At 45.5% G+C, this 14254-nt stretch overlaps 1 protein-coding gene across 1 annotated transcript in view; it reads right to left on the bottom strand.

Annotated features, from left to right (window-relative positions):
• The window catches only part of LOC126022747 (small nuclear ribonucleoprotein E), a 417272-nt gene that overhangs the window by 270525 nt on the left and 132493 nt on the right, over positions 1 to 14254 (bottom strand). The gene's annotated exons all lie outside the window — the stretch shown is intronic.

Below are 14254 nucleotides of genomic sequence, written 5' to 3'. Positions count from 1 at the left end.
CAAAAAAAAAAACCAGCTCAAATTATTTTTGGGGCCGGGCAGTGGCGCTAAAGGTAAGGTGCGCCTGCCTGTGCCTGCACTAGCCTTGGACGGACCCTCGGTTCGATCCCCCGGTGTCCCATATGGTCCCCCAAGCCCAGGAGCAACTTCTGAGCGCATAGCCAGGAGTAACCCCTGAGCGTTACCGGGTGTGACCCAAAAACCAAAAAAAACAAAAAAACTTCTATTAAAAAAAAAAGGAAAACAACCTTCTATTAAAATACATAGTTATCTTAGGGTCCAGAGCAATAGCACAGTGGGGTAGGGTGTTTGCCTACAAGTGGACAATTCCGGTTTGATTCCCAGTATCACATATGGTCTCTCGAGCCTGCCAGGAGTGATTTCTGAGTGCAGAGCCAGGAGAAACCCCTGAATACCACCAGATGTTTTCCACAAAGCAAACAACAAGACAAAATAACAAAAGTTTATCCATCTTAAACTAGGGAAATAGCTCAAAGACTAGTTTATAACATTACATTGTGAGGTACTTAATTTCATTATGGTATCATATGTCCTTTCCACTCTCATAAGCATTTACAGTATGCTACAGAGAACGTCACAGCCTGAGCATTAAACTATTGATCCACTTGATTAGTACCACTTGGAATGGAACTCAGGTCCCCTGAGCAATGCTTGGAGATTTCCCTCTGTCCTCCCCCAAATAAAAACCATCTTTGAAGGAAACACCATTATCAAAGATGGGCCACTTATTTGTTCATTCATTCAATTAACATGTCCTGAGCAATGCCACAGTCAAGAGTAAAGTGAATGAGAGAAGTCCATGCACTAATGCCAGGACAGCAGTCAGGGCAGAAAGCTGTTCAATTATGAATTCTTCCTAGCCAAGGCACAGCTGAGGATGAGCAGAACTCTGGACAGTATCCTGTCTAGGATCACTAGAACAGTATAGGAAGAAAAAGAGAATGCTCAAAACACAGGACTTGGCCCATTCATTAGATTTTGCCAGGAGGCAGCAGCCTGTGCCAGACTACTTCAATGGCTGGAGCCTCCTTGAATGAGGGACAGGGTTGCACAGGACTTGAGACTCTGAGATGGCTGATCACCATGAGAGTTTGCTTGGGTTCTGGGATCCTGGCTCATCTCCATAAATCCATAAATAGAAAGCTGCTGTGACCCCAGTGGGGTAACTTCGGGGATAATAGGAAGCCTGCTCCAGGGTTCTTGGTTGATGTGCTTCAGCCGGGGAAATGGCAGGGGAGCTAATTATGACTTAGCAGCCTGGATGACTCGCAGATGAGGGGGGCAGGAGGACTGGCAATTTTCAGCATCCTGAAAACTACTCTCTTCAGAAAGAACTGCAACAGTGACTGTTAGTATGCTTGTAGCCACCCACTGACTACTTTTCTGTGGGAACTCTCTGGAGAGCAATCAATATTCCAAGGACAGGTGAGGTGAAAACTCATGGAGAAAAGTCGAGTGTTCATAGCAAAAGTCAGGACTTGAACATTACCTGTGCGCTTGCTCTCAAAGCACCTGAGTCTTAGGTTTGACACCGTAGAAAATCCTCTCCTTCTCCCATTCCAGTTTATTCCCCCCATATTTCCCAAAGTGGGTTTATTCCCCCCTTTTTGGGTGGGGTTACTCCTGACTCTATGCTCAGGGGACATGTGTTCCAGTGCCAGAAGGAAGTGCATGTGGTATTAGAATTGTGGGTGCAGTAGCATGTTAGGCAAGCAACCTTAACCTTTGCACTTGTCTCACTTTTTTTTTGTTGTTGTTGTTTTTGGGGCCACACCCATTGTGTTTGGGGCTATGATCAGGGGTTACTCTTGGGCTTTGTACTCAGAAATTGCTCCTGGGCTTCGGGGACCATGTGGGATGCCGGGGATCCAACTAAGGTCTGTCCTGTATCAGCTACGTGCAAGGCAAACGTCCTACTGCTGCGCTATCGCTCCAGCCCCCAACACTATTTTTTTTTAGTATTTTTTTTAACTGAGGAAAGTCTCTTATATCTGCTGTGTCCTCTCTCACACTGCCCCCATCCTAGTCAAGCCATCTTTATTCCTCACCTCATCTCTTTGTGGGTCACACTAACACTTTCCTGAGAACTTATTTTAGTCCTATCAGTTGTCTGAGTGTGGACATATTTACTTTTAGCAGCTCAGGGCCCTTGTGTTATCTGTATAAAAATGAAAGTGAGAGGAACTAAAGAGATAGCGTGGGCAGATAAGGTGCTTTGCATGCAGCTGAGCTGAGTTTTAACTTCTGGCATTTTGCCCGGGAGTGATTCTTGCATGCAGAACCAGGAGGTAAGCCCTGAGCTCAGCTGGGGTGTGGCCCAAAATCCAAAATAAGAAAAAGGAGGAATTGGGAAGAGCACTCTCCGCTGTCAGGGAGAGGGGTGCTAAAGATATAGACACCTGCTGTGTTCAGAGTGTGGGTGCCTAAGAGAAATATAGAGATGCTAAAACTTGGGCCTGGGGATGTGGCTCAGCCAGAGAACACTCACTTTGTAAGTGTGAAGCTCTGGGTTCAGTTGCTGAAAACCTGTAAACAAGCAAAGAAAAAGAAAAAAACAGAAGTAAAACTTGTATCTTTTCAATTTTTCTAGCAGGAAGGGCTAGAGTGAGAGTACAGTGTGTAGGGTGCTTGACTTGCATGAGGCTGATCCAGGTTTGATCCTGGGCAATTTATTTGGTCCCTGAACCTGTCAGTAGTGATTCCTGAGAGCAGAGCCCAGAGTAATTACCAGGTGTGGTCCAAAACCAAACAAAACAAAAATTAAAAAGATAAAAGCAAAAAAGAATTGTTCTTAGTCATCAAATCTATTGAACCATATAAATATAGCATTTAATTAATGTACAATCCATATTTTGAAAAGATTAATGAGCACTTTTATAATCCTATTTCATCAAAGTCTTACGGGGTGTGCTTTAACTCTGAACATATCGCATGTGGGAGCTGGTGCTGTCTTGTAACTGGTAACTACAGGTACCTGAAGCTCTGTCCTAGGCTGTGTGGGCCTCTGGGCTGATCCAAAATCAGTCTTGCTCTTTCAGTAGGTGGGAGGCTATGCTGGGCTATCCATGAACCACTAGCAGGTGGGTTCTCCTGATCATGGGTGCTCAAAACTGATGAGTCGGGCTGGAGAGATAGCATGGAGGTAAGGCGTTTACCTTTCATGCAGAAGGTCATCGGTTCAAATCCCGTCGTCCCATATGGTCCCCCCGTGCTGCCAGGAGTGATTTCTGAGCACGGAGCCAGGAAAAACCCCTGAGCACCTGCCGGGTGTGACCCAAAAAAACAAACAAACAAACAAAAAAAAAAAGAGAGAAAACTGATGAAGTCACTCTTTTTTTTGGGGGAGAGGGGGCACACCCATTTGATGCTTCAGGGGTTACTCCTGGCTAAAGATGATCAGAAATTGCCCCTGGCTTTGGGGGGACCATATGGGACGCGCGGGGGGATTGAACCTCGTCCTTTCTTGGGCTAGCGCTTGCAAGGCAGACACCTTACCTCTAGTGCCACCTCACCAGCTTCTGATGAAGTCACTCATCCTCTACTTGCCCATGCGCCTTTCCTATAGGAGGTGCAGGAATCAGGGATGGATCTGGTGGAATTAGAGGACACCGGGGTTAGCCTTCATGTGAGCACCTTGCCAGAGTACCCAGGAGATCCTTTGAGAGCTTTGCACTTAGCTAACCCATGGATACATGAGGTATCCAACCTCATGTAACTGGCATGTCTTTGAGGTGCCCTAGAGATTAAAGAGGACAATATTTTTGTGGGATGCATATCTAGTAGAACTCAGGGATATACTCTTGGTTCTGCTCTCAGGAATCATTCCTGTGGGCTCGGGGGACCATGGAATGCCGGGGGATCAAACCAAGGTCAGCAGCATGCAAGGCTAACACTCTACCACTGTGCTATCACTCCGGCCCCATGAGAGGACACATTTTATGGGCAAGGAGGGTTCAGGAAAACACCTTTGTAAGTCAGGAGAGGATCTTTTTCACAACCCAGGACTCCACAGAGGAAAGGGAGGCTGCAGGAGCCACTTTGGGAAAGTACTAATTAGAGAGGGGGATTTCCTGGGCTGAGCTGGCTGCTCTTGAGAGGCTTAGCACATCCTCCCATTTCTCTCATTTCAAGAGCTTTTTGGGTGGGATGCCGAGAGCCAGCTCAAAGTGCTTGTATGCATGTTTTTGCATATTGGCACCCCAGCATGGTCCCCTGAGGCACTTCTGGGAGCAACATCTTCCCTACTCACAGCACCTGACGGGAAGTAGCCCCTGAGTTTCTGCAGGGTGTGGCCTAAAATAAAACAAAACTAAACAACAACCACTAAATATTTGTCTGGAAGCACCTGGAGCCTGGAAGGAGGTTCTGTCCTTGCTGGGGCTTCCTGTTCCCAGCCTTGCTGCTACCATCCCTGCAGCCAATTGCAGAACAATATTCTCTTTCAAAGGGTGGGGGGGTGGGGTTGATGATGGTGCCTGGTGAGGGGTTGGACAAGCAGCCCTCTGACGCCATTCTTCTCTGTGTGGGGTCCCTGTATGCTTGGGGGTGTAGGGTGGTGTTAGATTGTGTCTACCTTCCAAGAGCCTTTCAGAGATTTGGCTGCTGCTTGCAAGGATCATTCAAAACAACACCAACTGGGAGGCTTCAAGGGACAGTCATCTAGTTGTCAGGTTTTTGGAGGTGTAGATGTCAGAAACAAGGTGTTGGCAGGGGCTGCTGTCTTCTATGAGCCTAAGGGAAAGAGTATTCTTCCCCCTTCACACCTGGCAATTTATAGGGGCTACTTTTTGGCTCTTCACTCAGTAAGAACTCCTGGTGGGGCTCAGGGAATCATATGGGGTTTTAGGGCTCCAATTGGGGTTTACCTGTGCAAGACAAACTATTATTTCTCTAGCCCATGAAAGATCTGTTTTGGAGGCATCTATAATTCCTGTCTTGTAAAGGAAGTTCTTCCTGTGTCTCATGTTATCATTGCTGTATGCATTCTGTTTCTGGATCCATATGTTCTCTTTCTGTTTTTTGTTTTGTTTTGGTTTTGTTTTAGGGCCACACCCGGTGACGCTCAGGAGTTAGTCCTGGTTTATGCGCTCATGAGATCACTCCTGGGTTGGGGGGACCATAATGGGTATGCTGGAGGGATTGAATTTGTGGTCCGTCCTAGGGTAGCGCTTGCAAGGCAGACACCTTGACCGCTAGCGCCACCACTGAGGCCTCACATGTTCTCTTTCATTTTTTAAATTAAAAAAATTGGAGAGGAGGGTGGTAGGGGCACATGGCTGATCCAGGACAGACCTGGTTCGATTCCCAGGCGTCCTATATGGTCCCCCATGCCAGGGGTGATTTTAACCCCTGAGCGTCACTTGGTGTGGCCCAAAAACAAAAAAAAAATTTTTTTGTTTTTGTTTTGGGGCCATATCCAGTGAGGCTTGGGTTTACTTCTAGCTCTGCACTCAGGAATTACTCCTGATGGTGCTCAGGGATGCCAGGGATTTTAACCTAGTGTGGCCATGTGCAGATAAATGTTTACCTGCTGTCCTTTCACTTAGGGTTCTCACATGTTTCCCCTTTAAACTGTTCTAGCTTATATTTTGGTTGTGCTAAGACTCTAAGCCAGGTTGTTACAAATGCAAAGCAAGTGCTTTATTGCAAGTACTCCCTCAGATTCCTTAGTTTTATTTATTTGAAAAGTGGAGTTTCCAAGCAAGGGTCTGTGGTCTCTCCTGGGGAGATGCATTAAGTGAATGGTTCAATGCCAGGGTCTGAAGATAGAGGAGCTAATTAGTCTTGCTGTTCTGGGCAATCCAGTGGTGCTCTGGATGTATCTAGGATTACACCTAATGATAGGTGGGAGAATATGGGTGCATGGATCAAATCCAGTTTGGGGCGCATTGCTACTATCTCTGCTATTATTTCCCCCAACCGTCTTTATTATTTTTGTCTTCTTTTCACCCACACCTCTTCCCCCCCCCCCCCCCCCCCCCCCGTCACATCCAGCAGTACTAAGTAAGGGCTTACTCCTGGCTCTGTGTTCCAAGCTCACTCCTGGTGAGGTCTGGGGAACCCTCTGCAGTGGCTTCATGCAAGGCAAATGACTTAATCCCTGTGCTATCTCTCAGCCTCTTAACATAAACCTATAAGGAACACGATTCAACTAACACCAGCTTAACATCAGCTTTGGCATATAAAGTCATCGACCCTTTTGCCAGGAAATTCAGGTGGTGAGTAAAGTATGTGAAACTTGGAGGGTCTTGTCTTCAGAGCTGAACTAGAACATGTCTATGGCAGGGCAACGACCAATTAAACCAAGCTATTTCCTGGGGCAGCTGTCGGTACAATGACTAACCAAACTCAGCCCATGCCCTCCAGGAAATGTTTTCCAATGGGAGAGATAAGAGCTAAATGAAATAATAAAATGCAGGTCAGTGAAAGGTACAAAGAATAAAGCCATAGAAGAGGAAGTACTTTCCTACATTGGAGAGATAAGTGAAAATTCAGGATGATTTGCAATTGTGATTTGGAAGGTGAATGCTCCAGTACTCCAGAGAAAACTGATGACTGGAGAGTGCTCCAGAAGTGAGCAGAGCCACTAGCATAAGTGAAAGAGGGAAAGAATGGCCTAACTACAGAAGGCTTCTTCTTCCAGACCAAGAAATTTGGATTTTAGGGCCAGAGTGGCAGTATAGGAGTTAAGGTGCTTCTTTCCCATGCAGTTAGTCAGGTCTTAACCCCAGCACCACCATAAGTGATCCCTGAGTGAAGAGTTAGGAGCAAGCCCTGAGCACCACCATGTATGTCCCAAACCCCCTCCCACCAATAAAGAATTTGGACTTTATTCAGTAGAGAGCCATTGAGAGTTTTCCACTGATTAGGGATACCTTTTGGTCAGTAAATACAGTATAGAAATTAAAGGGAAGGCACATTAGGAGATAGCAAAGACAAATAAGATGCTGGAGAGTGCAAATGAGAGGGAAGAAAAGAGTCTATGTAGGACATCTACTATGGAAATGAAAAGGAAGAAGTGACAAGAGTCCCCAGAACTTGAGATGGATTTGAGTGGCTGCTAAGTGTAAGAGAGAGAGATCAGTGAGGCTAGATTTCCAGGTTGGGAAGCTGGCTATGGTGGTGCCGTTAGAGGAAGAAAGGAGTCAGAGGTGAAACTGTTTTGCTATATTGGAGTGCTCCTCTTCATGGTCCAGTGTAAGAGTGGCCTACTTGGCCTGAGTCTCTTAGGGCTTTCTCTCAGAAGCTGTGTCTTAATGGCTTTTCTCAGGGCACTTTTTTTTATTTTTGGTTTGCTGTTTAATTCTTCTTTTTTTGTTTTTTCTTTCTTGCTACATCCAGCTGTGCTCAGGGCTTACTTCTTTTTTTTTTTTTTTGGTTTTTGGGCCACAGCCGGCGGTACTCAGGGGTTACTCCTGGCTGTCTGCTCAGAAATAGCTCCTGGCAGGCACAGGGGACTATATGGGACACTGGGATTCGAACCAACCACCTTTGGTCCTGGATCTGCTGCTTGCAAGGCAAACGCCACTGTGTTATCTCTCCGGGCCCAGGGCTTACTTCTTGATCTGCGCTCAGGGACCACTTCTAGTGGAACTTGGAGCACCATATAGGATGCTGGAAATTAAATCTGGGTCAGCCATATGCAACACAAGTGTCCTATCCACTGTAGTATTTTTTTTTGGCCTATCAAAGGATTTATGATGTCAACATAAGAAAATGAGAAGGGTCCGAGCTGTGGCACAGGGCGTAAGGTGTCTGCCTTGTGTGTGCTAGCCTAGGACAGACCGCAGTTAGATCCCCTGGCCTCCCATATGGTTCCCCAAGCCAGGATCAATTTCTGATCATGTAGCCAGGAGTAACCCCTGTGCGTCACCAGATGTGGCCCAAAATGGGGGAAAAAATAAGAGAAAAAGAAAAGGGATTCTGACTATTTTTTTAGATCACACTTGGTGATCCTCAGGGATCACCTCTGGCTCTGCATTCAAGAATCACTCCTGGGGACCATACTTGGGATGCCAAGGATTGAACCAGGATCAGCTCTGTGCAAGATAAACAACCTACCCTCTATACTATCTCTCGCACACAGAAAAAACATTTTAAAGCCATATCATGGTGATTCAGAAAAATGAAGCTACTACAATGGTGTAAAATCTGTTTCTGGAGCAGAGGCTATGTGTTGCTAGTGAATGGGTCTGAGTTAATTTATATCATTGCAACTAAATAAAATAATATATATGCACATATATGTATATATTATTTTATTTATATTCATAATATATATGCATTGTATGTATGTAATGTTCATATATATTATATCTATATAACATATCCATTAATATATGATAATGCATACATATATAAACGTAATCTCCCCCAAAGCTGATCCAGAAAGCTTCTAATTCATCCTTTTTTCTGTGGTTAAGCAGATCCCTGTATTTAGTTCATTTGTTCTGGCTTCTCGTTCTCTAAAGTGAATAGGGAATAATTTTTGTCTCTTTGGAATTTTTTCATTTTCTATGTGCTTGTTAGGGATCATGCCTTTCTGTATTTGTGAGTGAGTGAATGTGTGTATATGTGTGAGTATGCGCGCGCGCGTGTGTGTGTGTGTGTGTGTGTGTGTGTGTGTGTGTGTGTGTGTGTATGTTGTAAATGTCTACTTCCTGCTTGGCTGACTTTCTTACCCACACTTCAGGTGTGTTTTAACTAGCTGCTGGCCAATTCCAGTTCCCTTGTCGAATCAGGCAAACACTCTGCTGTAGGCCAGGAAATGCCAACAGTCTGTGCCTGCTGGCTGACTTGTCTATTCATTTTACTTTTCTAGGTTTTTCTTTCTCCTTCAGTAAAAACATCCTGCTTGTGAAATTTTAAAGCAAATAGAATGATTTCACAAAAGATGTTCCTGGGGGCCATTTCTTTAGTATTTCCTGGGGGAGTGAATTGAGAGGTCAGAGTCAGTCTCTCCTCATTATTTTCCATCTTCAGCAGCAGGGTGATGGGCTCTGGGCCCTCCTGGGAGGAACTTGGGAGAAGGGATCAGCATCACTGCCTTCCTTAAGCAAGTGGGGGGACTAGTGGGCAGGCTGAGTGACTCTTACTCCCAGACTGACAATTAATTGGGTCCTGTAGGAAGTAGGGATCTGTCTTGCTTTCTCTCTCTTTCTGTTTTCCAGTTGCCAGCTGCTCCTCTCATGAATAGGGTTTCATGTCCCCTGACTACTTCTGGTCTTAGACTCCTGACTGCTTTCCAGGGCTATTGTGCCCAGGCCAGCTGGTTAGCAGGACTGCTTTTTAGAAGAGTCTTATGGTCACATAAGGGTTATACACCAAGGGAAGGCACATGCAAAGTTAGAAGGGCAGTAGGAAACCAGTGGCAATAGGGACCAGTGGTTACCTCTCTTTACAGTCAGGGCTGAGCTGAGCTGAGTGTGCGTCCAGTAAGTGTGGGCAGGGATTGGAGCATAAATTTCCTGCAGCAAACTCACAAGGCTAAGAGATATCTGATTGTTTCTAAAACACTAATGAAGACTTTTTTTTTTGGGGGGGGCCACACCCGTTTGACGCTCAGGGGTTACTCCTGGCTATGCCCTCAGAAATTGCCCCTGGCTTGGGGAGACCATATGGGACACTGGGGGATCAAACTGTGGTCCGTCTTACGCTAGCGCTTGTAAGGCAGACACCTTACCTTTAGTGCCATCTTCCCGGCCCCAGTAATGCAGACTTTTTATTATTTATTTATTTATTTATTTATTTATTTATTTGCCACACTAGGAGGCTCTTAGGGGTTACTCCAGGCTCTGCACTCAGGAATCATTCTTGGCAGGCTTTGGGAACCATATAAGATGCTCGAGATAGAACCAGGGTCTGCTGTGTGCAAGGCAAACACCCTACATGGTGTATGGTGTATTATCACTTTGGCCCTGATAACAATGCAGACCTTTATTCTGGGCAAAGCTGGTGGTACTCAGTGATGACTCAGTACTCAAAGATTCACTCAGGGCCATCTTCAAGAGACCACATCTGGGATCAAACCCAGATCTCTAGAATGCAAAGCATGCACTGCAGTTCACTGATCCATATCTGGCCTACTCAGCTATGCAGACTTTTGCACTGCCTCGAGGTCATACCACCTCCATGTTCTCTCTCACTTTCCATTGGGATCCCTTAAGCTCCAAGGTTTCCTCAATGAGGAGTGTCTGAGTCCCTGTGAGGCTAGAAAGCAGTTGCTTATATTTTGTGAGTTTTTATACTTACTGGTGTCTTTCCATGGGAGGACTTTACCTGGAGAGAAGATGAGCTCTGCGAATGTCTGAATCCCTGGAATCTGACATGAAAGCCTCTGGATAAATGGCTTTTTCATCCTTTAAAAAGAAAAGTACTGGGGCCGGAGAGATAGCATGGAGGTAAGGCGTTTGCCTTTCATGCAGGAGGTCATCGGTTCGAATCCCGGCGTCCCATATGGTCCCCTGTGCCTGCCAGGAGCAATTTCTGAGCCTGGAGCCAGGAATAACCCCTGAGCACTGCCGGGTGTGACCCAAAAACCACAAAAAAAAAAAAAAGAAAAGAAAAGTACTGGGGCTGAAGTAATAGCACAGTGGTATGGCATTTGCCTTGCACGCAGACAGACCTCAGTTCGATCCCCCAGCATCCCATATGGTTCCCCTCCCCAAGTCAGGAGTGATTTCTGAGTGTATAGCTAGGAGTAACCCCTGAGTATCACTGGATGTGGCCCAAAAACTAAAACAAAAACAAAAACAAAAAAAAAAGAAAAAGAAAAAGAAAGAAAAGAAAAGAAAAGAAAAAAAGAAAAGCCCTTGGGGCTGGAGCAATAGTACACTAAACAGGGCACTTGACTTGCACACAGCTGACCCAGGTCAATACCTAGAATACCATATAGTCCCCAGAACCCCACCAGGAATGATCCCTGAGCACAAAGCCAGCAGTAACTCCTGAGCACTGTTAAGTGTGGCTCCCAAAACAGAAAGAAAAAAGATAAAGACACTAAACTCACCAATTTCAGGTACATAGCCAGAAACTACTGACAAATTCTGTCCCCTTTCTAGCCATCTGACTTCATTTTCTCCAATGTGAAAGGAAGTCCATATGTTTCAGAGGTATGTGGATCATAAATAATGGATCATAAAGAATTGAAGAGCACAGTCTGGGAGCTTATGAAGCAGGGACGAGTTTGAACAGCATGTAACAAACAGTAAGAACAGAGACTGAACCTCTTATCTGAATGGAGGGAACAAAACTGCTGGAGCAGTTCTGGAGAACCTTCTGTTGCCAGGCACTAATTCTTTAACAGCTGGATTGTGGAGAGGGTAGAGAAGGGCTGGAAAGGTAAATAGATAAGTAGTGCTTTTCTTGTGGGTGTATTATTTGGGTTACACCCAGCTATGCTCAAGGTATACTCTTGACTCTGCCTACAGGTCACTCATGATGATATTCAGGGAATTATATGGATATCAGGGATCAAACTAGGGTAGACCATATGCCTTGACATCCTGTACTATCCTTTTGGTCCAAAGTAGTGCTATTTATCAATAAATATGAAGTTCCTTGGATATTTTAACAAGTGAGTATGTTTAAGTGGCAGCATCAACTATATTTAATTATTCATAGAAATGATTAATATTAAATATTAGAATAATTTTATAATTATTCATAGAAACTGATATGAATAATAGGGATTGGAGTGAAAGTACAGCAGGTATTGAACATGGCTGATTAGGTTCAATCCCCAACATCCCATATGGCTCCCTGATCCTTATTCACTGCATTATCACTTCAGGCCCTACACCCCTGCTTCTTAATTTTAAGGACAGGAACACCAGAAGGCATGCAGCAAAGTAAAGGACCAAAGTGTGTCAGCTTGGATTCTCACTCTTTTCATGAGCAGGGCCTGGATCTGGGCAGGCATGGGGGCCTCCTGTTTTTCAGGCTGACTGGGCCATGCCATCATGCACTACCTAGTGTGGGTTCCAGTAATTGGAAAGGGAAAGGGAAAGGGCTGGATGTTTAGCAAACTAGGCAGTACTGGCTCAGGATAGGTCCTTTGTCCTTACTTGGTCTCTGTACTCAGGCAGTTCTCTCTCTCTCTCTCTCTCTCTCTCTCTCTCTCTCTCTCCTCTCTCTCTCTCTCTCTCTCTCTCTCTCTCTCTCCCTCTCTCCCTCTCCCCCCCCTCTCTCTCTCTCTCCCTCCCCTTCTCTCTCTCCTCTCCCCTTCTCTCTCTGCTGACCTCTCTCTCTCCTCTCTTTCTCCACTCCTTTCCCCTCCTCTCTGAGACAGAATGCTGGGCCTTTGGATTATTTCCTGCATCGACCTTTGCTCTAGATCTGCTTTCCCTGAGTGGAACTAAGATATTTGGGGTAATAACAGCTTTTGATGATAGAGTATTTATTTGTCTTCTCAAAAGGGCCTGATCAGTTTTGTCTTAGTGTAGTCCTTCTTCATAAATGTCACCCGTGTAAAAGAAACTCCAATATAATTGATAGTGGTGGGTTCAAGAGAAATAACCATTGCTTACAGAATAAAGATTATTGGGCCTGGAAGAGAGCACAAGGGGCTGAAGCATGTGCTTTACATGAAGGAGACCTGAATTCAAATCCAGGTCCTTAGGGTTGTCTGAATAGTGAGTAACTGCAGAGCTCCATTGCCAGATATGGCCCCAAAACTAAGGGCAAAAAAGAAGAAAAAGAATACAGAATATAGGGACTGGAGTGGTAATAAACAAGGTGGTGCCTTGTAGGCAGCGGACCAGGTTCTAAAGCCAGCACCTTGGGCCGGAGAGGTGGCGCTAGAGGTAAGGTGTCTGCCTTGCAAGCGCTAGGCAGACAGACAGCGGTTCGATCCCCATAGCCAGAGTAACCCCTGAGCGTCAAATGGTGTGGCCTAAAAAACAAAAACAAATAACAAAACAAAACAAAAAAGAAAGCCAGCACCTTATAGGGTTTCTTAAGTCCCACTAGAGGTAAGCCATGTTTATCCTGTCCCCCAAATGTATATGGGTTTTTGAGTTAGGAGCAGTGAAGTCTTCATCCTTTCCACTTATCTGGAGGTAGGGACACACCTAGTGATGCGCAGGGGTTAAGTGCTGACTCTGCACTCAGGAATCACTCCTGGTGCTTGAAGAACCATATGGGATGCTGCGATCAAACCCGAGTTGGCCTTAAGCAAGGCAAACAGCCTACTGGCTGTACTCTGGCTTCAGCCCCAGTCTTTTTGTTTGTTTGATTGTTTTTGGGCCACACCCAGTGGCACTCAGAGGTTACTCCTGGCTCTGCACTCAGAAATTGCTCCCAGCAGACTCAAGGGACCATATGGGATGTGAGGGATCGAACCTGAGTCCGTCCTAGGTTGACACACCGCGCAAGGCAAATGCCCTACATTTGCTACCATGCTATCATTCAAGCTCTCAGGCCCATTCTTTGTACTATTTTGTTGTTGTTTTGTTTCTGGTCACACCCGGGGCGCTCAGGGGTTTCTCCTTGCTCTGTGCTCAGAAATCGCTCCTGGCAGGCTTGGGGGACTATATGGGATGCCGGGATTCAAACCATCATCCTTCTGCATGCAAGGCAAATGCCCTACATTCATGCTATCCTTCCGGCTCCAACAACTTCACCACCAGAGATTCATGCATTACAAATGCTCACATCTTTTCACTGTCTTTTAATATGGACTACTTAGACTCCCCTTTTATTTTCATAGTATTGATTTTTGGAGGGGTATTGGGGCCACACCTGGTTCTTGGAGGCTATTTCTGTATTGTGCTCAGGATTAACCCTTATCAGTGTTTAAGGGGCCATATGCAGTAAAATCAGAGTTCCACCTGGGGATTAAACCAGAGCTTTTCTGCATGAAAGGGAAGTACCTTAACCACTGTGTAATATCTCATGCACATAATTGTCATTTGGGGAGGGCTGTGGCCCTGGTCATGTTTTAGAGTTACTAATGGCTCTGTGGCCAAAGTATTGCTCAGGGGTCATGCCTGGTGGTACTTGGGGAACCATATGGAGAAATTCAATGTTGTAGCTACATGCTATGCAAGGGCTTTAACCTCTGTATTATCTCTCTGTCCCCTCATCTCATATTGTCTTTTTTTTTTTTTTTTTTTTTTTTTTTTTTTTTTGGTTTTTGGGCCACACCCGGTAACGCTCAGGGGTTACTCCTGGCTATGCGCTCAGAGTCGCTCCTGGCTTGGGGGACCATATGGGACGCCGGGGGATCGAACCG

The sequence above is a fragment of the Suncus etruscus genome, chromosome 1, assembly GCF_024139225.1.
Source record: "Suncus etruscus isolate mSunEtr1 chromosome 1, mSunEtr1.pri.cur, whole genome shotgun sequence".
Lineage (NCBI taxonomy): Eukaryota > Metazoa > Chordata > Mammalia > Eulipotyphla > Soricidae > Suncus > Suncus etruscus.
This window is presented reverse-complemented; position numbering and strand designations above follow the sequence as displayed.